This window comes from Chiroxiphia lanceolata, chromosome 1 (assembly GCF_009829145.1).
Source record: "Chiroxiphia lanceolata isolate bChiLan1 chromosome 1, bChiLan1.pri, whole genome shotgun sequence".
NCBI classification, from domain to species: Eukaryota; Metazoa; Chordata; class Aves; order Passeriformes; family Pipridae; genus Chiroxiphia; species Chiroxiphia lanceolata.
In genome coordinates, this window is record NC_045637.1 from 126,192,949 (window position 1) to 126,220,473 (window position 27,525).

General features: G+C 37.4%; 1 long non-coding RNA gene across 1 annotated transcript; it reads right to left on the reverse strand.

The window, feature by feature from the left end:
• Positions 1 to 997: 997 nt before the first annotated feature.
• On the reverse strand, positions 998 to 9,666 carry LOC116797747. Its single transcript, XR_004360741.1, has 3 exons — positions 9,553 to 9,666; positions 8,661 to 8,777; positions 998 to 1,307 (listed from the first exon to the last, which is right to left on the reverse strand). It is a non-coding gene; the product is annotated as an uncharacterized LOC116797747 (long non-coding RNA).
• Positions 9,667 to 27,525: the final 17,859 nt, after the last annotated feature.

Here is a 27,525-nt window from a genome sequence, read left to right on the forward strand (position 1 = left end):
TTAAGAGGTGTTGTGAAAAAGATCACTGGCTGAAAAGTTAATATCCTCCCCAAATGGATGACGCCTGCAAGGTAAAATAAATGCATTTAAGGAAATCAGCTATCTAAATCAGTCTATTTCAAAAAGAGTTTATTTCTGTCAATAAGGCAGAATCTCGTGAATATACACACTTCATAATTTGCACATAAGGTTGGCAGTTTTTCCCCACTTTTTGGCAATGATTTAATAGCTGTAGCAAGGACTTAAATTACTAGGACTATATTATATTACACAATACACTGCAGCATATTTACAGAAAAACCTTATTAATTCGTATTAATATGAACCCACCCACTGTAATTTACTACTTTTTTTTACATATGCCACAGCAAGGAGCATGTTTCAATCCAGCATCCTGAGCAAGCTGTGAAGTGGTATGATGTTGGAAGTGGGTAAGGGACCAGATGTGAGAAATCTTCCATTTATATCCAGATGAGGATATTTTCCTCCATGCTATTGGATTAGTAGTCAGGATACCTGTGTTCTGCTCCTGAGTCAGGGAGTGATTTGCTCTGTCACTAAGTCACATTTGTTGTGTCTTTCTTAGTCATTTATTTCTGCAACAGTCTGTGTGAAATGACAGTAAGACTTTGATGTCTTTGATATCCTTTGCTTTAAGGTTGTGTGTACGTTTTGTATGAGTTGGCATTATTTGCTCTTAGAATGCATCCAGTGATTGCATGGGAGTTTGGTTGGAATCAATGAAAACTGGGTGTAAGGAGAATGAGAATTTTGTTCTTATATCTGAAAGACTGTCTGCATGGAATTTGAGATCAAATCCAAGTTAAGTTTAATAGAAAGCTGTTGTCTTTAGCTAAAACAAAGTGGTTCATTTGGAAAACATTTGTGTTCATCTAGACAATGATTAAGAATAGAAAAGAACAGAACCTGGCCATATATTATACTCCTTGATTTTAATGAGATGATATTTATTCTGTTGAAAAAGGTGTTTCTGGCTAATTACATGATTAAAAATTTGGCTTGGCATTATCTGAGCTTGTGTAACAAACTTGACCTTGCATTTTATAGGATTTTAAATAGGATTATTGTGAAGGAGAGAGCAACTAATTAAAAAATGGCAGGTTTCCAGTTTCCAGTTGATGACCTGCTGCTGCTGCTGCTTGTTGCTGTCCCCAGAGTGAGGGCAGCAATATGATCCTCTGCTCCAGGATGTACAGAATGTTCTGTGGTGTTCAAGTCAGGCGCTCTATGGAAATTTAGCAGGATCTTGCATCCTCAGTGCTTTTATGCACTCTAGCTGGGGAAACCTGCCAGAAAGCCAAACCAAACATTTTTATGTGTTTCCTCAGGCCCTACCTCCACATCTTGTTGAAAAATTAAAGCACACAATCACGGGTGGGTCTATTGAAGCAAGCAGGCACTATTATTCCAGGTTTTCAAGCTTGTTTTTCAGTCTATGGATCTACTCAATTAAGGAAGAGCACATCTACATTCTTTTCTGAAATTTCTCATGAAAACCCCAGTCCAGGAACACTTTCCAAATAACTCTCAGTGACTGCAGCAAGAAATCACAGAAGGTAGAGATTTTGCTAGAAGAATAAGTATCCCACAAATTTAGCAGTATAGTTTTATTGATGAAACAGAGTTTCAGTTGAAAAGGTCCACCATTCCCCACTGCTCATTTCATTCCTACTGTTTTAATTCATTATAAACTTAGAACAAAGTCTTGTCAGGAAATTTTTAGTCATTGTGGCTAGATAGGAATTTAAATCCTACAACTAAAGTCTCAGCTGTGGCAACTTGGAGTTCAGTGTGGGTTAGCCACCTAAATATTTGCCCAAATTTTCAGATGAAGTTTTCAATCCGCACCTTGCTCTGTTAAGGCTATATGTTTATTTATCATCTCTGGACCAGCTAATTGCAGCTTGTGCACACATCCTCAAACAAGCTTTAAATCATACTTCTTGGCTGCCAGGTAGACGTCTTTAACCCCTGCATAGCAATGCCAAACAGTAAGCTATTTTTTCTGATGCAATTTCATTGCATTCTTTCTGAATCCTCATCTTTCATCTAGAAAGAACATCCTGGCTGGATAGGAAGTTAGTTCAGGCTATATATTTAGTTCATGTTATAAAAATTAGTCTTAAACCTTTCAAGACGTGCATACCTAAGAGCAATTAAAGTGATTTTATTTCCATACCCTTTTAGGAGATTAAACAGTAGATGCCAATTGTGCCAAAATGCTTTTCTAGTACAAACTGTGTAGAAGCCAAAAAATACAGGACATCTTCAGCTACAGGCATTGCCAAGTGCAAGCATTCAAAATAAAGCTGTAGCATGATTGAGTTGCATGGTACCTTTTAATCTGAGGACAAATTTGCAGAATTTCCTGGCTAAAAGCCTTGAGCTACATAGTTCTGCATGACACAAATGTCTGAAATTGCTCCATGCTGGGATTTGAAACCTACTATTTTTGGGGGTGAAAGAGGAGGAGAGCTGCCTTCTATTCCTTTTGTACCAAAACTGCTTTTGTATCTAAATATTACACAGCTTTCAAATGTTTATGATAAAACTTACTCTTTGCATTCTTACTGTTTTATACTGTGTTTTCTGAAGGCTTATCTTTTTTGACTTGTTGTTACTTGTGGACAATCCAAAATGATCAAAACCTCAATTCACTTGTATATATTAAATCAAGAAGGGTTTCATAATTACATATAAATACATATACAAACATAAAAATTTGCATAGGAGGCCGTGAGAGAGGGGAATAAAATGATTTGGTTTTATTTCTCTGGGCGTAGGAGTGGAGATGATCCAATCTTTGTCTAAAAGGCAGTCTCCCTAAAATATGCTTTATACTGTGAGCTGAGCTCTGCCCACGTGAATGCTTTAGAACCCTCAGTTCGCAACTACCTAGAGGCTCCTGGAACTATTAAAGTCTCATTTTGTTCCTTCAAAGTGGAAAAAGGAGCCTGGCCCAAATTAAGCAAGGAGTGCTGTTCCCAAGACATACCAAGCTTTATGGGACTTCAAGCACAGTATTTCAAACTCTTAATTCAGAAGTATAGGGGAAAGCAATCGCCACTATATTATGCCTTTTTTTCTAAACAATCCAGTATGTTTTCTTTTTGTGTAAATGTGATGCAGCTGGTTCTACTACCATATTTAGAGTAAATATCCTTTTTGGTAAACTGAGGGCTTATTGAGGCACTGCAGTAATAATGTGTTAAAGGATTTAATCTGCTTTTTGAACAGTTACTAAGCATATAATTTTTTGAATGAATGATATAAGTATGTTGGACAAAATCTTACCAATGTAAAAGATCAGAAATAAACCAATGTTTACATTTTTAATCCACTACTTATAAAGGAGTTGTGGGTTTTGAAGGAATCCTGACTTTGCTTGAATTTAGTGAAGTAAGATCTAAGGGGTCTTCTGTGATGAATTTCCTCAGGAGTTCAAATAGAATATGGAACTTTCAGCCAGAATCTATTGCTTAAATTTAATGAATTAATTAGACACAGAAAAATGTTAAAATGTATGGAATGAGAAGGACTTTCTTCCCTACTTTAACGATGTTAAGAAAATGGACTTGTGTTATGGTTTCTATCATTGTTGCAATCTGTTTTAAACATCATTGTATCCTACTTGCTTTTTTCTGCATCATTTTGGAATAAATAGTATTCTTCAGTACAGATGATGGCTGTTACAGTTTCTTTTCTTCAAAGAGATTTCTTGCATATATCCCACCATGCAGAATCAAGTAAACTTGGATGAAAATGCTTCTAGAACTCTTTTCTGTGAGTCTGCTTAACTAAAGCCGAATTAATTTATATGACTTTATATGATTTTATATTGAGCTTAAGTAGAAAACTCATGTTAACTTACAAGGAGCCTTTGGAGTCTTTTAAGGAGACCAAGAGTGTATAAAACAAAAAGCTGAGCTCTTAATTAAATACTTTTTCAGTTATATCAGTATGACCATCGAGATCTCATTGTAGTCTTCGACATCCTCATGAGGGGAAGAAGAGGGGCAGGCACTGATCTCTTCACCCTTGTGACCAGCAATAGGACTCAAGGAAATGGCACGAAGCTGAGTCAGGGAAGGTTTAGGTTGGATAATAGGAAAAAGTTCTTCACCCAGAGGGTGATTGATCCCCAGTACAGGCTCCCCAGGGAAGTGGTCAGCACCAAACCTGATGGAGTTCAAGAAGCATTTGGCCAATGCTCTCAGGCACATGATGTGATTCTTGGGGTGTCCTGTGCAGGGCCAGGAGTTGGACTTCATGATCCTGATGGGTCCCTTCCAAATCAGAATATTCTATGATTCTATGATTATTGAGTTCATCTTCATTTCGGACTTGTCAAGCACTATTTTAAACAGCCTGAGGACAGTTTTGGTCCTCAGATTTGAACTGACAGGTAATGGACCCTTAGCTCGGTCAGATGGCAGAGAGTTATCCTTTTCTGCATTAGTCTACATCCTATTTATTCTTTTTTGCTGCCTCTAATTTACAGAAGTTTTCTCTGTCACAATGAAAAAGCAGCTTGTGTGATATAGCTCTTCTCAGAGTACTCGATGGGCCTCTGGAACAAAGAATTGTGTCCAACTGGGCGTTTATCCTTCCAGGTGAATTTATCAGGCAGAAACATAGGAATGCGAGCAAAGTCTTGCATTACCTGTTCAAGTTTTTTAATATAGCTACTATATATTCATAGTTTGTTAGGTGTTTCTGAAGAGCAATTATATTTTTCGTTTCTTTACTCTGCAGCAGATATTCCTTCAGAATGTTATTGCTGTAATGGCCAGACACCATCTTTCAGTTTCCAGCCTCAATTAATTTACGACCAGTGCTTGCTGACTTATTATTGTGCCAGACCTGTCTGTTGGCTTATATAACTATTCTGCTTTCCTGATGTTTACTTGCCCACCCCAATTAATTTTATAAAGCTGCACCAGCAGAAATTTTTTAGTTTCTTCCCCCTTGATAGGTTATTAATTCCTCTGGATATCTTAGTAAACACCTGCTATAGTTATAAATTCATTTTCACAAGCCATATACAGTATTGCAGATGAGGCCTCCCAAACCTTGCACAGTTAGACACTGAGAATTTGCTGCACTTCCTCTACTGTCATCTTAAAAAAACATTGCTTTTGGAGCCTCCAGCAGTCATCTGGTAGTCCAGAGCAACTTTACTGATTCTTTTCCAAATGAAGGTTTTAGTTATTAGCCTTCAATGCATGTTTTGTTATTTTCACTATTGAATATCATCTCATTTATTTCACAAATACCCAGTTCTTTCAGTGGATTTTCTTGTCCTCTTGTATGTTGATGTATATCTCTTTGGGTTGCTGTTAGTGTTTTATGGCCATGGCATAAACCAAAATAGTAAACAAAATCAATTCCCTCCTGGCCCTTTGTTTCAATTTTACACACTACTTTCTCCATTTTTTTTGATATCTCCATTTTTATGTGCTGAGCTTCATGCTAACATATGCTTTATTTAGAGATTGCACCCTACTTGGACCAAGAACAGAATCCAGATCAACATCTTTCTCCCTGGCAGATATCTAGCAAAATAATTGAAAAACCTATTAGCAGACTTTTTATCTTCTTAATTAGGCCTAGTCTAAGTAGCGCATCAGTTAACTGTATCAGAGCTGAGGTCATCGTTCATGCTGGGGTGGTTGTGGTTTTGGAATAGGGATTTCATTGGTTTATCCATAAATAATTTAGGGTATGTGTTTTTAAAATTTCTGGTTTATTTAGCACACTAAGTGAGAAAACATTCAGAAGACATCTAATTAAAAATTATGCTGAGGATCTCAACAATATACAGATGTTCCACATTTTGGTCATGTATCATCCCAGATTTTGATGGATAACGTAACACTCAACTTAACTGCAAGACTGAGACTATCTTGTCCTATACTGTCAGAGGAGCCAAGTCCAGGATAAATTGGGCTTTGCCTACTCTGAATAAATTTTTTTTTGATGTTGTTTGGTTGTTAACAGTTCTTTTTAGGCAGGAATGCATCAGTATTCTTCCTGAATGCCAGGTTAACAAAAACCTCCAGAATTTGGGATATTGGTTCTGTCAAACCCATGATGAGTCTGCTTTGTTTTACGGTTGTGTCTGTCAGAGTGTACAAACAGCTAGCTGGCTACAGCTTCAGGTCTCTTATCCAGAACGACACTGGGAAAAGCACCAAAATTAGGTCCAGCATCTGAAAACAAAAAATTCTTAATAGATCATTCTTCACCTCTGGAATCCAGCACAGTGTCTATTGCTTTCTTTATTAGTACCTCAGGCAGCTTAAGCAATGCAAACAGTATTATTCTTTGCCTTGTCTAGAAATGGTTATAATATGGAGAATTATAATGGAGAGTTTCATAGTGGGATCCTGTCTACAATGAAGATACAAATACACTTCATGTGGGCCAATGTTCTCAATCCTTCAATCACATAAACCAGCCAGCAGCTCCTCTCACTGGCACAATAGCATTTCCCACCAGGGCAATGAGTCTTTCAGACTCTGCATTTTCCTGCTCCAGTTCGACATGCACGTTTGGACTGAGACAGCTGAATCTGAGCAGGTTCCAGGGCCCATTAAACTTCATCATCTTGAAGTTCACTGGCATCATTTTTATTTAAAGAACTCCTGCACTTAAAAAAACCAAGCACGCATTCCACATGTACTAAATATAACTTTCATCACTATGAGTATTTCCATATTAAAAATTTAAATTTATATTTGATTTGTGCTTTATGAAAGAAACTATTATATGAAGTTTCCATTTTGGCTGAGTAAGTGCGGTTTAATTTGTAACTTCTCAGAGGATTGATTACAGAAAGAGAAACAATAATGACAAATGGAAGGATTTGTTTATCTACATTGATTTAAAAATAAACAGGATCATAGGGCTGGCCATTAGTCTGAACTGGTCCTAAAGGACACAAAAACCTTTTTCTGGGTGGGTAGGTAGTTCTGGTTAGATTCAGTATGCCTAAGAAACTGTAGGTAAGATCAGTAGATGAGGTTGAATAATTAAATAATTCATTTACTCTTTAGAATATCTGTGTCTTGTACACACACAGTTTGGAGCTCTTCAAAGATATTCTGCCCTTCACACAACCACTTTGGTATTTAAGAACAAGGGCATGTTTCTATCCACAAAAGTTGTGGTCTTGAATGAAAATCAGGTTTATGTTGGAAGTTATTAACTGAATCCCTAAGGACATTTTTTTGGTATGATTTCCATGGATTCAGTTGCAAAACACTCAAGTATGATTTATTTTTATTGTTAGCAATAATTAAACATGCTAATGTTTTTATTCACATCTTTACATTCTACACCGCCAGCCACCCCAACCCTCCTAACCCCTAACTTGGCAAACTGGGTTCAGTTCTTGTCACCTTCCTGTTAACCTTTTCCCTTGAAAACTGATTGTTAATTCTCACTCTTTGTTTTTTGTTTCTTAGCCTGTTTCTAACTCATGACAGTATTCTACCTCTCACCTCAATTCAGTTGTTGTAAGGTTTTTCATGCAACAAAACAAATGCCACTTGTGAATTGTGAATTGAAATTGTGAAAGGTTCCTAAAGGGAACCTTAATATTTTTTTTAAATCTTTTGAAAGAAAGGAACTCATATAAAAACATATTTACAATATAAATTTAGAAAATAATGATACAATGAAAATATTAATATTACTCTGCTGTTTTGGAAGCATAACTGTAATAACTCTGAAGTAGCCCATGAAAGCCTGAATGTGAAACAGAAAATGAGTCTGACTAACTCTGGGAGCACAGCCAACCACTGATTGCAAGTAGTTTAGATCTAAGGGGGAGTTAGGTGCTGAGTGGACATAGTAACATAGTGATTAGAAAAGGAAAGAATTAATAAATACAAAACATTCATAAAATGAACCTTCAAGGTGATGGATAGTGCAAAAAGGAAAGTTCTTGGACCATCAGAGTTCCTAGTCATTTACACATTCCAATAAGCGAAAAGATATTGTACGGAAAAAGGCAACATGACTTTTAAAACATCCTAGATATTTGCAATATTCACAATATTCACAATATTCCTATTTATAAATGAGGAGGATGAAAGAAACATATTAAATGTAGTTTGACATCTGACCAAAGATATAACACTTTTGCATGTCAACTGATATTCTTGGATGCAAAAAAAGAATTTTGAATTGGATTTCCTATGGCACAGGAACTTGGAACAACATGAAAGTCGAAGTTTTGGAACAGCAGTCAATCTAGAGATAGAAGGTGGCATCAGTTAACATAGAGTGGCATACATAAAGGAAAAGGAAAATTAGGGGGGAGCCATTTTGTGTTCTTATTCCCAACAGGTATAACTACACTGACAAGATGAAGGAGAATGAGACAAAGCAGAGACTAGCTGAAGCCGTCAGCCCAAGTACTGACAACGAGCCAAGTCACAAAGGTGACTCATTATGAAGACGTAAACAATCCTAGTCAGTGACTCAGTGGTGAGGAAGCTTGGCTAAGACATCTGTAGCCCATATAAAGAAAACAGGATGATGAGATTTCTCTAGGGTATGGTAAGATAAACTATGGGACAATAATATTGCACGTGCCTATGATAGCCCGTAGAAAGTTGAGACATTCTTACCCTTTATAGCTCATGGAGGAATGTACATATCACCAACAAAGGAAGCTTTGATTGGCATTTGCCTGGGGAATCTGAGAGGAGCTCTGGAAATGGATATAGTGTGAATCTTCTGAGAGTCTGTGGAGGAAGGAAGAGGGTGGGTGATGAATATCATCATGTAGAGAGTGAATTCTGCAGTGCAGAGAATATTACACAGCTTGATCAGTTAATTTGTTATGGCTTAGAATCCAACATCTGGATAGAAGGTCCACCTCCTTTCTGGTTTTAAAAACTTCAGCGTGTGCCCGGCTCAATCTCAGCAAAGCAAAATGTGGAAAGAACGTACATTTTCTAGGAGTCATGCTCCATAGGTGTTGGGTGTGATTTTAAATGAAAGGTGAATATTATGCACCTGCACACCACTCGAAGAAGCACACTAGACAAGACGAAAACACTATCACTTATAAAAATTAGCTTGGTGACTAAAAAACTTTAAAGAATCATTACAATAAATAGACAGCAAACATATGGCATGTTGTTTCAGTTTGCACCAGAAGATAAAGTAGTAGGTGAATATTTTTGAAAAATCACTTACAACCTTTATGAAATATGTGGAAGTGAAAGCCTTCATTTTGCAGTGTGGTAATGAAAAAACAGGGATCAGTGATAGCCGCAAAGCTATAGAGTGGTTTTTGTCATTATTTGTAGACCCAGGCTTGAAGCCAGACTCCATTTTGATAGATACTGTGGAAATACACAACAGATCAAAGATCTTTAAAGCATTCTATAATTTACAGATGAACACAGGTAAGAGTTTAGCAGCTCTCTGAAGACTAACAAACATACAATATCAAAGGTGTTCTGCAGTAGGCACTGCAATGAGATACTACTTTTAGAGTAGTTTGAGAATTACCAGGTGGTATTCTTTGATTCTGAAGGCTTTTACTTGGTTTCTTTCCCTAGACATCTCTGTCTTAGAGAAATCCTGCTTCACTGTCCACTACTCTTATTTTCAATAAGGTCCCTCACACTATTGCCATTCTACCACAAACACCAACTGATGTTATGTTACAGGCATTGCTTCTGCAGGAGTGGGATTTAGCTGTTGTGTCTGAATTTTGTGGCCACTGTTGAGGGAAGTGTGTGCGTGGCTCATTCCCACACCTGTTTCCTCCCTGTGTTTCACTGCCAGGGAGGTTCCCCAAGGTCTGTGGAGGGGCCTGGGTCAAACAATTTTTCTGTAAAACTTTTATCTTTATGTCCATCTTCCTCTTTACAAACATGAGAGAAATAGAAAAGATTGTTGGGAAGTGTTTACTGAAGGAAAATAAAACTGCAAGAGGTATTTCTCTGCGGAGAGGAGAGCTCATCTTCAGTTATTCCCTTGTCATAACTCTATTTTTTTCTGTTCATTAAAATTGGAATATTTTACAGTTTCTAGGGTACTGTTAGGTAAAAAGCTAAAGTTGCATACGATGCCAGGAATTCGTCTCAAGAGATTAGGAAATCTTACCTTCTTGGCTACTACAATGAAACCTGAAACTTTTGTTTTGGAGTTGCGTTTTACAGACTTCAATCCTGTTTGGTATTTGACAAATGTATCAATTTGTCAACTAAGCACCGGACTTCTGCAGCATTTTCTCCCAATGAATGCCTATTAAAACTAATGCAGGGAGGGTAAATTCTTGCTCATTGTGAATATTGTACCATAGTTGGGTCCTAAATGAATTGGTAGCTATATACTTGCAATCCTTCCCAGCTGCTGACAAAGACCTGACTGAGCTGACTAAGCCAGCAAAAAACTGAAGAACTTAAATTCTCAAGAGCTTGAATCATGGAACAAAACTTTAAAGAAAAACATTGACTGGGGGTTTTGAAGGAACTAGAGAGATTTTGACTGCTGTTGCTTAATAACTATGCTGTTGTCTGTATTCTTTCTGCCTTTATAGAATATTTGAATTTCTAAATTAGTTTTAATAAGACCTAGATAAAAATCTACTTTTGGAATTGCAATGCATGCTGCAGAGTATTGATAAAATTCTTTCTACCTTGACTCAGATATGGATTTCAAATGGGGGGGGGGTTGTTGTCAGTTAAACATTTGGGACAAAATTAATTGGATTAATTTGGCACAGCCGTAAGTTCTCAGCATCTGAGAACAAAATGAATTGAGTTATTTGGGCACAGCCCTAAGCTCTGAGAGCATCCTGCACTGTCTGTTCAGTAGAAAGCATTGTCTGGAATGTTGTTGCTCTAAGATGCGTGGCAAAAGCAAAAGCATCTTACAGAATTCTGATACCTCAGAAAGACTTTTTACTTGCGTTCATCCAGCTGGCAATCAACATTGTACCACTTGCAAGAGAGAAAAACACAATGAATGCTCTCATTCATTTTTCCCCAAGTAAAAATCCAACAATCTGAAGAGATAACACTTAGAATAAACTAAGGTCATTAGAATTTTTGCTCCATAACTGGAGAGACATGTGCTAAGCAATGCAGGAATAGCACTGAAGGAGAAAGGTGGCTCATTAAAAATAATAAGAAACTACCTTAACTCTAGGAGATGTATTATTGGTGGTTTGAACTGGTCTCAAACACTGTTTCAGTTGCTTTCTTAATCATAGGAAGCAGTTTTCAATACTGTTTTTCACACTTTTCAATGTTATAATTAGGAACAATTATTTTTTTTAAATTCAGGCCCAGGATCTCCAAAGCATCTCAGTGACTTTGCCTTACCATTAGATAGGCTCCTCAGGTGCATTATTAACAAACGACAGTAAATGTCCAAGTTACTTAATCCCTTCTGAAAAGCCTACATGAATGCACATCTGCCTATTGCTAAAGCAAGAGATGTTCAGTTCTCATATACAATAACATGATGGTAAACACACCGGATATGGGGTTTAGATGAGTCACCATGACAGCTCCTCAGGGGACTCAGACCATGAATAACCCTCAAGAAGTTAAATTAGGTAGCAGTGAGGGAGGACCCTGTAACCCAGTCTGTTGCTATGTTTCAAACAACCCAGTGTGTTTCTATGTTTCGTGCACACACTCCGTGTTAATACCCTGGGCCAGCTACATATTTCACAGTTAGCATCACAGAGGAAGTGCGGTTACTAATCAGATGTTACTGTCTCTGTCCCTCTTGGGTAGCTAGAAAGAAAGGAAAGGAAATTTTATATTGTTAACCCCTCAAAAAATTTAATGTCTGCTTTTAGCAGAGATTTAGTGACAGTGCACTAAAAATTATGAAATTATAAACAAATTATAATAAATCAACCCTCCTGAGATTTCAGCTGTGGTCCCTTTATCCACATTGTATTGTAAGGCATCAACTCCTATGCAAAGTTCAATTAACTTGTAATTTCTTTTTTAGGACCAGTTCTCTAATACCACCAATGTTCCTGTCCTTTGGTATGTTCTCATTTGGTCAAACTGTAGAACTCTGTCCAGTTTTCAGGACTGTATCAGCGAGCTATCAGTTTAGAGGCTTTTGCACACTTTAAGCCTTTATGACCAGGAAACTTAATATTCTGAGCCCAAATCTTTCACAGATCTTGCAATCTTTATCAGTTTTAAGCTGATGATCTATTTTACATTGTTTTTATCCATTTTCAACATTTGCAAGGCAATATTTTAAAACACTAATCTTTATTTCTCTATTTCCTGGCCCTGAACACTTGATTTCTTAACCTCAGTTTTGTTCCAATCTATTTTTGAATCTCTTTGCATATTTCAATGATAAATTACTTATGAGATAATATGAAAATGTAGAGTTTAAAAAATATCCTCATGTGGGTCATAAGGGGCTTTTTCTATTTTGCTTTTTGAGGGAGGTTTGGTTTGTGTATTCTATTAACAGCAATTGCCTGAATTGCTGTGCTTCTGCCACATATTGGACCTCACATCTCTAGGCTGACACCTGTTATTTTTGCAATAGCCACTTCTCATGTTCTTTGAAGTTGTGACAGGTGTTGCAAAACATAGAGGGTTTTTATATCATGTTGGCTTAGTTCTTATTAAAACCAGAAAATATCTTTTTTCAATTACTTTTTGTGCTTGAAAAGACCTCCTCTTCCCATGGTACAAAGGAAATGGGTATTTGTTTCAGGGTTCATATGTTAAAATTAAGAAGAAGCCAGTTCTAATACAAACACAGAAATAATGACCCCTACCTTTCTTGTGGTTTATTCCATAACTGAGTTGTTATCATACTGGAACATGAGGAGGGAGTCATTGTGTCTTGGTTGGGAACACTAGTGGACAACAGTCTTTGGGTTAGTAAATATTTTTCATTTCTTTTGCACTGTACAGTTCCTTCAGATCTGTCACAGCTCTTGCAAATTCTTCTTGATTAGTGTGCTGAGCCTATCAGGTTCGACTCAGAAATCTTTCTGTGTTCTTTTCCCTTGGCTTATCTCACTTTCTTTCAAAATCAAATTGGAAAACAAAAGGGAACAAAGTTTTTTAAACTCTATTCCTTCCTCCTCATTATGAGTAAAGACTGATTTTCTCTTTCTCTTTTTTTTTTTTTAATAATTATTTTATTTGCTATCATCATCGTGGCTAGGCTTCGCGAACGAAGATTTGGGAAAGGCTCTACCCACATTTGTTACAAGCACGTTAGTGGCTAATAAGGCCAATACGAGATAGACGTCTGATTGCAAAAGGCACAGCAGAAAGAGTCCTTAGGTGGTATATTCTGCAAGACACGATTCTTTCTGTGTTATCTTTTCTCCTCAAGAGTGACCCTGAGTGCGTTCTCAAAAGAAGCAGCAGCGTTATAGATGGTGTGTCTCCAGACCTCCCGACTGGAGGCCAGAGTAGACCAGTTATGTCGATCAGTATGGCCAAGTCTGAGATGTTGTTTCAGGGAGTCCTTGGATCTTCTCTTCGGGGCTCCTCTCTTGCAGCAGCCAGTGGCAAGTTCACCACAGAGCACGATCTTAGGGAGGTGGTAGTCCTTCTTACTTGAGACGTGTCCTGCCCAGTGCAGCTGTGCTCTCAGCAACATGGCCTCAATACTTATGACTGCTGCTTGTTCTAGAACAGATGTATTGGTCACATAATCTGACCAGTGGATGTTTAGGATTGTACGGAGACAGCGTTGATGGAAGCGTTCTAGGAGACGCAGGTGGTGGCGGTAGATGACCCATGATTCAGAAACATCAGCACAATGGCTTTGTAAACATTGATCTTTGTACTTTTCTTCAAGTGTTTATTAGGCCATACTCTTTTATGGAGTTTTCCAAAAGCTCTATATGCCTTGGCTAACCTGTTGTCTATCTCTCCATTGATCTTACCATCCGAGGAGATGAGGCTGCCTAGGTAATTAAACTGCTGGACTGATTTGAGCTCTGATTGGCCAATGGTGATATGGGGATGATGGAAGACTTCCTGAAGTGCAGGTTGATAGAGAACTTATATTTGATAGAAAGAACAGAGTACTAGTTTATGAAGAAGAGTGATATCTGTGGTGTGGAAGAGTATAAGAAAGGTTTCTTTCTGACAGATCTGAAGCACAAATAACCTAGAGGTTCAAGTCCTTGGCTATAAATTCATAGGCATATCCTTGGGTACTGAAAGACATGTGACTTTTTTCTTTGTGATTTCCTCGGAGTTCTACCCTCAAATCCAGCCTTCTCAGAAGCATGGCCTAATGCTCCCTGGGTGCATTCCCTGGTGCATTTCCCTTGCTTGTAAGTTTTTGAAAAATCATGCCAGATCATGTTGCTATAACATTTTAACGTTGCTCCACTTGGAAGTCAATATCTTGCTCCAAACACCAGTTGACAGACATTGGTCTTTCTGTTGAGTTTCCAGTATTAATAATTACTCATATTTCTGTGATAGGCTTTCAGAATAATTTCAGAGTAATTTGGAGAACAATTGCTTGCCTTGCAACTGCAATTTATGTGAAGAATAATGTTTCAGTTTAGCAAAGGACTTAAGCATATGATCAGAAAATGCTTAAATGCACGTTTAGGTACTTTACTGAACTAGAGTTCTTGGTCAGTATTTGAACTGGTAAATTCCAGTATAAACAAAAAAAAATGAAGTGTAGTTTGTTTTGATAGTACAAAAACTGTCAGTAAAGTTGTTAAGTGTTCACTGCTTCATTTACTTCTTCCACTTCATTTTATGGCACATATTATAAATGGGGAAGGATATCAGAATAAAAGAAATGCTGATCTTTTGACCTCATTTCTTTTACAAACAAACTCAGTCTATTTTTCTGAATATTGTAACGTAGTGCTCGCTGAATAGTTTCGATCTCTTCTCCCTGGTGACCAGCAACAGGACCCAAGGAAATGGCATAAAACTATGTCAGGGGAGGTTTAGGTTAGATATTAGGAACAGGTTCTTCACCCAGAGGGTGCTTGATCCCTGAAACTGGCTCCCAGGGTCACAGCACCAAGCCTGATGGAGTTCAAGAAGCGTTTGGCCAATCCTCTCAGGCACATGGTGTGACTCTTTGGGTGTCCTGTGCAGGGCCAGGCTTTGGATTTTGATGATCCTTGTGGGTTATCTATGATGCTATGATATATTTTTAAGGCCACCTGTATTGCTATACATAATTGGTTTGGTTTGGTTTGGAGTTTTTTTTCCGAATATTTGGATGAATTTTAGAAAGATATCATTATTTTCTTCAATTAATTTCTAAGCATTCTGCATACACAACAGATTTACTAAAAACTCATTTCAGGAACTAGCTGGTAGATTCTTAGCTAGAATATCTGAAGGCTGACCATGCCCCAGCCAATACATCGGACATCTCAGATAAACATGCCTGTGTAACATTTGCTTTGGAGCTAGATTGCAGCCAGCTGGGACCAGAGACACAGAGGAATCAAGGGAACTGCTTGCACCTGTCTGCACAGGCATATCTGCAGTTTCACTAGGTATAATTCACCTCACAGGGCTGGAAAAAAGCCCACACATTTTTCAAATCCCATTGGAGTTTTACTTTGAGGACTTAAGTGATAAAGAGGTCTCCTGATACCCATATATTCAGTGATAAATTTTACTCATTTATGAATGCATATACTAAGCCTCTATATTGTTCTGAGGTGCTACCCATAGGTACTGCATTCCTCTGATACCTAAAGCAATTACACTATTAACTGACTGAAAAAACCTAGATGCCATTTAAACAGATGTTGTACCTTTCATCAATAATGCTTACTGGAGTTTCAGCCCACTGAAACCTAAGGTGTTTTCTGCAACACTTGATATAGAGCAATCACAGATGAAGCTAAAGCTGCTATAAACATATGATAAACATAAGAAACAATCTACATTTCAACATTAAATATCTTAAATTCTTTAGGAGTGTCTGATGCGTTTCCAGAAGGAAAACATCTCCTAATGTAGGTTAACAGCTTTGGGGAGGTTTCTCTGCAGGAGAGGAGCAGAGACAACTTGGAAAATCTTTTTCCTTCAGAATAATCAAAAAAGGAAAGCTACTAAGACAAAGTTGTATGTAGTAGTTTGGGCTTTTTGAAGGGTTTTTTTGAGTGTTTATTGTAAAATGGTACAACACTAGTGTTGCTGCAGCAGTTTTGTTTCAGCATTATGAAACTGGGTTACATTTACAGCCTTATCCAAGGAAAACAATATTTTATAATTTAAAGACAGAAATGAGTTCTTGTATTGTTCTTGATAGTGTGCACAGCTTTTGGTCTCAGTTGGTAGTGTTTAAAGCAGACAAATTGTTTTTAAATTTGATTTTTGTGGGTTTAGGTCCCAAAGTGTCTTTAGAAAGATTAGTAGTTGTGAAGAAAAAGCTGTTTTTAAAGGTGACTTTGAACTTAATCCTGAGAGTTGCTGAGCATTTTTAACACCTATTAAAATGAGAATTTTCAGGGTTAGGCTGGCATTCATTATATCAGCTTTCATATTGCACTAAGGTTTTAATCAGATATCATTTGGAAGTGGAGTTTCTCCTCACTCTGAATTTCTCCTGCACTGCACCTTGTCATTTTGGAGCCTGGCTGAATTATTCAGCCAGTACCTGGAGTTGTTTCATTTTTATGCATCCAGACAGAAAACCTACTCAGATAAGCACGTGGACATCCTTTAGATTTGCACAGAAACCAAACCTATTCAAATGCAGGAGTCCTCTACTGACCCAGGGCACATGTACTGGGAACCAAAAAGCACTTTTACTGTTTAGGTGTGTAATGACTTCCTCTGGCTTTTGGTGTCCCAAGTAATGGTCCAGCCATTAGGGTCATCTGTTCTTAACCATCACCTATCTACTTCTCATTGCTGGCAGAAGAAACAATCCTTGCTTACATGTAGCCTTTATATGAGGAAAACTGCTAAAATAATCATGTGCCACTGGAAGCAGAATCCTATTTTTGGAGAGGTAAAAGAAAAAAGGCAGGAACCCTTTCAGCAGTCTTATGTGTTATTTTCTTAAAAAGAAATATTGAAAGAAGGCAGAAATCTCTATACCCCAAAACAGTACCTAGAAATGAACAGCTTCTGCTACACACATCCCTTAATCTTTGTGAAACAAAGCTAGAACTTCTGTTTTGCAGAGTATTGTGAGTATAAGCTACCCTTCCATTTGAAAAATAAAATTTGCTAAGGCATACTTGTTAACAGGAGAAAAGGAGAGGGTGTGCAGGGACAGGGAAATATTTTCATACTGTTTTCATTTTCTAATACAATGCCCTTGGAAAAAAAGGCAGAGGATGACATAATAAATTTGGAATTCCAAGGTCACAAACAGGAATTCAGACAACAAATGGGAGGGTTTAGGAATGTACATTGTAAAAATAAATCTATCAAATTTAAAAAGAAAAAGTTAGTATTGAAATGTGGTATTTCCAAGTAGACATTTGTATGGTAAATGCATCCCTTTCTCTAAAGGATTACTTGATATAATTTCTGATTTATTTTGTGAAATTCAATTATGTGAATGCAAATATTAAGAGGTTTTGTAATTGACTTTTTTTCCCCCAAAAACTACCACTGATTTCTTAATATGGATATTTATCACTCCACGGGAATGCTTAATTCAGTTTTCAAGTTTGATATGATACAGTAGAATTTTCTGCATCTGTGTAAGTAGCAGCCAGGGACATATATTTAGGAGTGATAAAACTTTATTAAAAAATACTTAACAGGAAGCTTTTGAGATGGAATTTTGAAAGGCTTTTCTGGAAGGGATATTAGTACCTTTTTCCCCTCTCTCCCTTTGCACCTGGCATTTTGGCATTAGGATGACCTAAACAAGAGCTGGAACTGCTGCTTCTTTAATGAGATTTTTCAAACTTATTTTTTGTATTAGCTTGTCCAGACTAAAATAATAAAAATCTACTGTACTGTATAAACTATTCACTGTTGTTAAAAAGTGGACTTTTGCTTTGTAGGCTACTGTACCTATTTGTTTCTGTTTCCTTAATATTGTTTTCTCCAGATGTTGGAAGTTAAAACACCCTTGTTATTTTTTCCAGTGTCACTCTTTGTTACTTTCCATAGGCAATGTTCACCAAAGCCAGGCAGTAGAGGAAATAACAGATGTGTTACCCTCAAATTATGGGCATAAAAATAACCTTAATAAAACAGGTATTAAGTGACAGCACTTTACAAAAATCCAGGTCTAATTTACTCTAGCCTAGAAAGCAATAACTTAAGGGACCTCAGACATGCATCCATGGACTCCAGATAGTTTGTAGCAGAGCGACAGTAGCTTGGATGATGACAATCCCAGCTTGCTGTCAGCAGTGCATTCCAGGAGAGGCTATAAGGGTGTGTTTGTGCTAGACACTTTTCTGCCTCTAACCCTATTGTTTGCTTGTAATTAATATTCCATTATAGACCTGCTAATTCTGCCAGAGAAACCCTCCCTCCTCCTTAATAATAATAGTAGTAACAACATGACTAATAATAAAAGAATCAGCCACATTCTGACTTTGAATGCAGACAAAATTGTCACCCTGGGTTTACTCTCCTTTTACCAGGCCTTTGGTTCCTGCTGTTCACAGAAAGCTGCAGATGGCTGCCTCAGCAGGAAGCCCTTCCCCCTTCCTTAATGGAACTCGTGGGAATGCGGGGATCCTGGAACCAAAGCCCTCCTTCCCTTCCAAACCTCCTCTCCAAACCCCTACTGAGTAAAAGGAAAAAAATCCCCACATCCCTGGAAACATTTTTGCCAGCCTGTTTTTCAGTAAAAACTTAAATTAACCACTTCACTCCTGATTATAATAAAGATTTGTTATTGAAACAGCTTCTCTTTAATGTACTGAATCATTTCCACCCGCTTATTGAAGTCGTCCATTTGGGTTGAATTATAGCGTCCCACTTCCATTATGTAATAATTTCAAATAAATGAAAACAGGTTTGAATTCTCCAACAATTAGCAAAGTTTTAGCACGTTCCCCCTCCCCCCACTCCTTCCCAGACACCCCTCCAAAAAACTAGATTAAAAAACCTCAAAATTTTGGCGAAGTCACATCCTAAGCTTTCTTTGCTTGTTAAAATCTTCTCCCAGATTTGCTCAAACACATCATATGGGTTAAGTTACAACTTCCCTTTATATTTATTTTCAAATGAAAAATAAAAACAGCTTAAGCATTGTGATTTGATATTAGGAATGAAAGAGTTAAAGGCATGAACAAAGCACTCCATTTATAATTTTTGTTAGGAGTTCTACACTGAGCATTAGAGTGAGGTGTGTCTTATAAAGAGGGTGTTTATATTGGATTTGATATAGTTAAGAGATTCAGCTTACATATAATAGTCTTCTCTAAGAAGCAGCATAAAACAGAATGAGTTCAGTGGGATTTGCTGAAGTATAAAACATAGTATAAAAGTCTAATCTTATAGACTAGTATCAAGGACCAAGGAATTCATCCACTGCAGAAAGGGAATGAAGAAATGGGGCCAAATCTGTAGACCTTATTTTTGGTAATAGCCTTAAGGCCTCCATCATGCTCTACATTTTCTCTTTCGATTAAAGGTTACATGCGTGAATCAAGGCAGTCAGAAGGGGTCCACAGTTCAAATGACTTGGGGTATGTTCCTTATTAAAAAAACCTTAATTAAAAATTGCCAATTATATTTATGATGATTTCATTAATTCAAATGGTATTTGAATTAAGAATTAAGAATTAAGAATTCTTGAATGAAGAAAATGTGGAAAGTGTTCAATGCAGAAAGAGAAATAATCTGCTATAAAGAGAGTGGCTAGTGTCTATTGTGGAGCCTTAATTACCTTGAGTTCAGCGTTTGGAAGTTTAGAGTAACTATGTTGTCTAAATAAACAATATCTGGGAAACAATAAGGATCTTTGGATTACAATGGTGAGCAGTCCAACTTAAAAATTTCTGACAAGTCTGTTAATGAGGGCCATCCTGGATGGCTCAACTAATTGAGAAGATGCTGGGCGAACAGGGAAGGGTGTGGGAAGAACTGTTCTGCCTCTGACTTCAGGCATATTTGGCTTCAGTTCCACCTTCAGTGTGATACCGAATGTTTTAGCTTGCCTGACGCCCATAGAAAAAGCAAAGCCTCTTGAACTGGGACATTATAAATACTGCAGAAGTAAGGAAATAAAAAGCATACTAAAAAGAATTCTTAAATAGTAAGGACCATATGATGTACCCTGAAGGCCAGTGGGGATTAAAGCAATGGTTTCATTAGCTTTGCAGTAAGAACAGTTTAGGGAGGACTGTAGAGTGGAAAAATAAATATACATCTGCACTTAAACACTGGCCTAAAAAGAGGAACATATGGTAACCTCTGAGTGCCAGCTTATCTTAATGAAGGTTGCAAAGCCTCTTATATTTGATATAAAGTTTGAATGAAGACATATAAATATTACACAGCTTCTTAGAACTGATGGTATCACACTCCAGGGTTGTTACTTTTGAGTTCATTTGCTGCCAATAGGGCCGTGATTCAAAATACCATCAAAGGCTGAAAGTTTCCAAACCTGCATCTGTGTATGTAATTGTTAAGGAATCTTTAGAAGTACATATTAGGAATGAGAGGGCTTAGCAGGAGGAATGGACAACTTTTGAAAGCAGTTGACACTGCTCGTGTCAGCTTGGAAAAAACAAAACCAACATTCCTTCAAAGCAAGTAAGTGCTGTTTGGTGACAGATCGCCAGTAGGAAAACAGGAATGAATAGAAACATCATTAAAAATAGAAATACTGAAAGGGCAAACAGCAGATTGGTTTTTTGGTTTGCCAAATATGAATGCTATTATCTACCCAATAATAAGAAATAAGTGGCGAGTGATGTCGTCATACAGTATTCTTGTCAAACGGTCAGCATTTGGACTTTGTGATTATCAGAGACAGATTTATTGCCCAAGATGAGGGGAAAGTTCTACAAAATCTGCTCCATAAAAAATGTTTTTGTGCATGATCTCATTCATTATTACTTTTACTATACGGTAGAATGAGAAGCGATCACAGTAGAGATACTTGAAAGGTGAAATGTGACCAAATGCTGCTTAAATATAATAGATAAAACATGAATTGCATTTCAGGAAAGAAAAGTAGTTACCCTGGAAATACTTTAAATGTTTGCATGTGTAATGGTTCTTCAAGACCCAACACACTAATGATGGGCCATTGCACTGAGCTGAAAAGGAAATCCATTCCCATACACTGCCCCTATCCAAGTCCATTAAGAAATAATGGTTATAAGATGAAAGTCTTGTTAGGGTTTCAGTGAAAATGTTTGGCACACCAGGATGAAAAGTCAACAATCTGCTTTTAACGAGAGACACTGGAAAAACTTTGGTTAACATACCACTGAAAATATTAATTCTCCTTAATGGCAGGATGCAACACTGCTTTTTATAGTTTTTGATCCATGTAATAAATTTGGCCATGACAAAGGGATACTCCAGCTTTAGCTCACTGGCAGGAACATTAGCCATTTCCCAACACTAAAAGGTTAGTCCTTTGGATTCTCTGTAATGCACCAAACGGCCAAATTCTTTGCATGGAAATAAAATTGCATAGGCCAAAAAATAAAAGTAAAAAAGAAGCATAGCCAGTGTGTAAACTGTAGCAGATTTAATTTGGGACATCTTTTTTTGCATCCATCACCTTGCTAAGGGGTCTAAATAAAATACAAATAGGAAGATATATTTTAAAATGAAATGTAGAGGGATGGTGACAGTATAAATGTAGATGTTGTGGCTTTTTTCCATCTATTTCTGGTCAATAATTAATGGAAATATCTAGCTCTGTGAGCTTTTTCTCTGTGTAATTCTATATTATCATGTAGTAAAAGGGGGAAGTGATACTTTTATCAGTTCAGTGTAGTGAAATTTGGAATCCCTTCTGAATCAGAATCTCTCCTCTGAAACAACGCTCCATTTGTTTAACATATGAACATAGAGCTGCCTCTTTAGTAAAGCTGATATAAAAACTTGATAATTTATTACTTCAATAGCAAAGGCACCTACTAGCTAATACCACCTTTGGTCCCCGTACAACATGATCTATTTCCTTTACAATAAATAGAAGTGAACAATAGAAATTGCACACCACAGAAAGAATTCTTGTTCAACCACCTTGCAAATACAGCATTTTTCCATACATAGTAAATTTCAAATACAACAACTTGAAAGTTTGGCAAACTGTGATTGATTTATGCATAGACTAAATTTCACCTCTAATAGCTTTGTCTGTAATAGAAATAAGTATTTCTGTAGAATATTGACTTAAAAATCTCAAAATACTTTACAGAAATATCGTATTCTGAGACTTATTTTGTAGATCAGGAAGCTTAGGCAATCAAACCAGTTGTTTGGCAGATAAGTGGCTAGAATTAAACTGGAAATTCCCTGAATCTCAGAATAATGCTGTAGTAATTTCTTTTCCCTAGGATTTAATGTCTGCTGAAATGCCCTTTTCTATATTCTTCCTAAATCATCCTTTTGGGTTCTTGTCTTGTTTTTCATCCACAGAATTCCATACCCTTCAATTATTTCTGATCAGTGAACTAAATTATCACTGATGATTTATCAGAAACTAAAGCTACAAAGTGACTTCGTAGTAGTCAGTGGATTCTGTCCGTGACAAGTCTCCAGCAGGAGGATTGTTTGAGATTCCTGTGACTGTAGCTACCACTGGAAACCACAGAGACAATCCATGGAAAAGATTACACAATCCTAGAATTTGAATATCTGTGGGTGACTGGCATGAAATCAAAGGGCATGAATATTAGTGGCATTGATTTAAAATTCTGACCTGGGGCTTGGAAGCACCATCTAAGTGAGACGTTTGTGAAGAGACTGTCATCGCCATGCATTAAAACTGCTGGAAATAAAGAAAGCTATAATTTCATGTTCAGTCCTGGAGTCCAATCTTGATTCTACCCACTGTTTTTTGAAAAAGGCTAATTAATCATATTACACTGGCAGGCTTCTTTGTGATTCTATCCTTAAGATCAAAATACTCTCGTATTTTTCAAAGGAACATGGGTTCTTAATGAGAAAACCCAAACCCTGTAATGTATGTACGAGTGATAAATAAAATCTCAGTCACTTATCTGTCACTGAGAAATTTTTTGTCCACGTTTGAACAGACACAAAATTATTTGAAATTTTCTGCTCATGTTTATATTCCCTATTATTTTCCTTATGAACTAGCACAGTGTTGAAAACTTGAGTGTGGAGAAAAGAAATTAAGATTTCTTTATTAAATGAAAGAAAAGGAATACTTTTGGTACTGTTTTTATAACCTAATTTCTATGAAATAATTAGTTTTGTACTTTTCCTTTAAAATATTTTCTTTTGATTCTATGAAATTTGATTTTGTAAAGCAATACTTTTGATTTGGATGGTATTTTCTAAAATTTTCCCTGTGATTTAAAAAAAAAAAGGGGGCGCAAAGGGGAGCGAAGGAACAACTTGAAAGACTGAGATGAAAGTAGGATCATTAAACTATTCAAAAGTTATGATGTTTATTAATGAAAATATTATCCTGTGTTTTGAACAGAGTGGGGAACTTAGACTTGGCCTCAACTGTGACCTCCATGCTGGCTTCCAGTTGACATTTTCTGAAAGGTCTATGCTGATGATGCTAGTAAGAGTGAAGGAGGTGCTCCAAGGAGTGAGAACATCATGCAGTAATTAATAAAAGAGGTTGAAAGATTAGTAAGAGCCTAAGGAGATACCTCTTGGTATGTGCTGTTATTTATATGTATTTTTCCAGGTATCAGCAGTTCCAATCTTCTCTCTTCCTGTGACTACCTGTGATTGCTGTCAAAAAGTTACAAATTATGAATCTCTCTCACACTTCAATTGTGACATTTTATTTCTTTGGCTTCTTAGACTTTTAAAGAAACAATGGAAATTAGATGACAAAAACAAATGAAAGTTACTTCAATATTTCCACTGTGAAATCTGTTGCATTTACCAAGTAATTCTCTTCATGTGGTACAGTATTTGATTTTGCAGAGATTATAAACCTGTATCATGCCTAACAGTAGTCTGGAAGAAGTTTTCAATTAACAAAAAAAGACTTAAATCTGGTTTAATTTATTAGTTAATTGTTACTTTTTCATGTATGTTTTCTTTTAACAAATCGCTGTAACAAAGATGGCTAGGGAAGGATAAGCATTTTTTGCCAGCTGTTCTCTCAGACTGCTATCAGGCTCATTGGCCTAGATCCTTGGGCTTGAAAGAGAGGGATACTACTGAGACTTCAGGTACTTTTTAAAGAATCAAAATGGGTCCTGGAAAACTGCAGTTGTCTAAGGGGTTGGAAATTGGCCTCAGTGGATGGAGCCTATATGGGATTTCTCTTGGCAACTTCAGCTTAGATTTCAGACAGAACTGGTTTCACAATCACATAGTTTAGACCCTACTGTTTCAACTTCCTATCAGAAACTGTTGAATTATTGCCTCCTGTTCACAGACAGAGACTGGCTGACTCAGTTAAGCTTTGCCATGTCCAGTTGCTCTGACTGAAAGAAAGCAAAGTGAGGTCCACAGACTGCCTGACTTTGGAGCTGAGAGGTGAGATGTGTGCTCAGAAACTTTTTGATTAATTACATGGAGACTCTGGCTATGTATGTTTTAGAGCAAGAATGTTGAATCACCCAACAAACGGAGGAAAGAAAGTATCTGCTTTTCAAGTCCAGGATCTGTTCTTTTGACTAGTATAGGAGGGGCTTAGTATCCTATTTCTTTTCTTGGCTGTCCATGAACATCTGGCAGGGATGCCTATGTTTTTGAATCCACTCATTTCTTAATTTCCACAAATCCACAAATTTCTTAATTTCTTTACTTGATCTGAATAGAGTTGCATTGCAAAGTTTGTCCGATGACTTCTGTAATCAGACAAGTCAGTCACTAATCACTGCTACTCTGAAACAACTACACATGGACACTGTTTTGTAAAATGGCTGAATCACCCTGGATTCAGCCCATGCTAAAATCATCCATGGGGGAGTTGCTACTAACCCTACTGCACTTCACTCATGTGGACATGCTCTGACTAATCCAGAGAGAAGATGTAACTCAATTATGTCATAGCTCAAAATATATATTGTATTATGTGGGACATAAGAGGTGCATAAAAAGGGACAGGGAGTATAGTAGGGTAAGGAATCCTTTGGCCTTGTACTGCTAGTACTGGCTGCCATTGATCTCACCCACTCCATCACAGCAGACATGTTTTGATTCTTAGGAGCAAAGCTGCATGAAAGAGGAGCTGCGCAAACAGCAAATCATAGAATCATAGAATGGTTTGGGTTGGAAAGGACCTTGAAGATCATCTAGTTCCAACCTCCCTGCCATGGGCAGGGACATCTTCCACTAGATCAGGTTGCTCAGACCACTATCCAACCTGCCCTTGAACACTTCCAGGGATGGGGCATCCACAACTCAGCTCTGAGTGACCTGTACCAGTGCCTCACCACCCTCCTAGTAAAGAATTTTGTCCTACTATCCAATCTAAACCTTCTCTCAGTTTGGAGTCATTCTCCCTGGTCCTTGTAACACTACATTGTAACGACTCCCTCTCCAGCTCTCTTGTAAGCCCTGTTTGGTGCTGGAAAGCTGCTGAGTGCACTGAAATGATACGGAATTGACTGGATTGAAAAAGCTGGCATGATCCTAGCAGGCCAGCCACATGCCATGTAAAGATCTGTGTTGGAGTGCCACTGGACCAGATGTCAGAAACCTGTGGGCATTGCCAGTCCTGGCTGTCCTGGACCAGCCTTCCCCAGAGATTTCCCACTCTGCCTATTTTTCTTGTCTTAGCATCCAGTGACAGTGTGTCTCTGCTGTGTAAGAGAAAGGTGACAATTGGGAAAAAAAGTAGAGAGGGGTAAAAAAAAGGAAAATAAAATAATCTATGTGAGGCAGAAATTAAATAATTCTTCCTGGCTTTAATGTAAGGGATTGAAACCACAGAGTATGAAATCTGTCACAGACCATGGAGGTGCAATATCTACTGCTGTACCTCAGGTGAGGGGATGTAGATGATAAAGGTCTATCAGTTTGGACATCTGAAAGAACTGCAATTCCATTTGGCCTAGTTTCTTCTCACTGCTTCTTCATCTATATCAACATACTTGCCTGTGGAATAAGAGGCCAAAGAATTTTTCCTTAAAGCTCAATGAGAGCAAAAATTTTATTAAAGAGTTAGTTTCATCTTAGAAACTCAATGCCATAGTCCCTGACTTTCTCTATGTTTAATCATCTTCACTGATAAGCTATTGTTATATTTAAGGAATTTTATTGTTAGTGTTGAGAAAGTGAGTCCTGCAAAATCCTTGTCATAAGCCTGAAAGAATTTCTTGTTATTTTGCAGAATTTCTCCCTGTGTGTGCCTGTAGTCTGTGCTCGAGTTTATCTGATAAGCAGCTCTCCTTATGCCTTGATTGAGAAGACTTGTTTTCCAGGCCCTGTATCATTTCTGTGACCCTCCTTTGAACTCCAGGATTTGATATCCTCCCCAAAGTACAGGCACAAGTACGGTCAAGCACTTGCCTTATGAGTGCTGAGAATAACAGCAGCTGGATTACTCCCTTCTCGTTGCTTAATAGTCTCAGGTTTACACATCCAAAATAATTTTTTTCTTTTTTTTTTTTTTTTTTTTTTTTTTTAATTGCTTTGCACTGACATTAAGCTTTTCAGAATATCTTCTGTGGTAACAAAAATTCCTAATGATCTCATTAAGGTAGACTATATTTTTAGTATTTAGATGTTAGGCAAGTCTGCAGTTTTCCAGGTTTACAGTCCCACGTTCACCTGGGGAATGTTAGAGCTTCTGTTACTACCTACAGACGATCTCATTAACTATATTTTGAAATATTCAAAAGGAATTGAAATGAGAAGTTCCAGAATACCTATTTCAAAACTTCCAAAGGTGCACTCTGCTCATAGAAGTACCTTATATTTCAGTCATTGCCCCAGGGCTGGAAGGAAAGCGGGTCCTTCACATGCAGGGCTTCAGCAAAATGATGACACATCTGGTGATGTAAACCAGAAAGGTAATTTGATATGTTTGGAGTTTCCTTGCCTTTTTTTTTTTTTCTCTCTATTAATTGCTTGCTTTCTTTTCTCCCACTCCAAGAACGGAGGATTGGAACCCAGTAGATGTAAGAAAAACATAAAACTAAGAGCTAGAAAAATAATAAATATCACAACTCGAAAGGGATAGTTTGGATGAACTGCCAGGTCAACCACTGTCATGCTTATGTACAAAGGGAGAAAGCATAAATTGGAATTGATTCCAGCTTTGCCAACTCTGTGTTATGAGCCTGAGGAAATAGCTGACGTATGTCTTAGATTCCCTGTGAATAAGTGGCAGCTGATTGTTAAATACCTGGAGAATCACTGACAGAACACACACAGAAATGTTTTTGCGCCATTTTGCTATAGCATAACTATA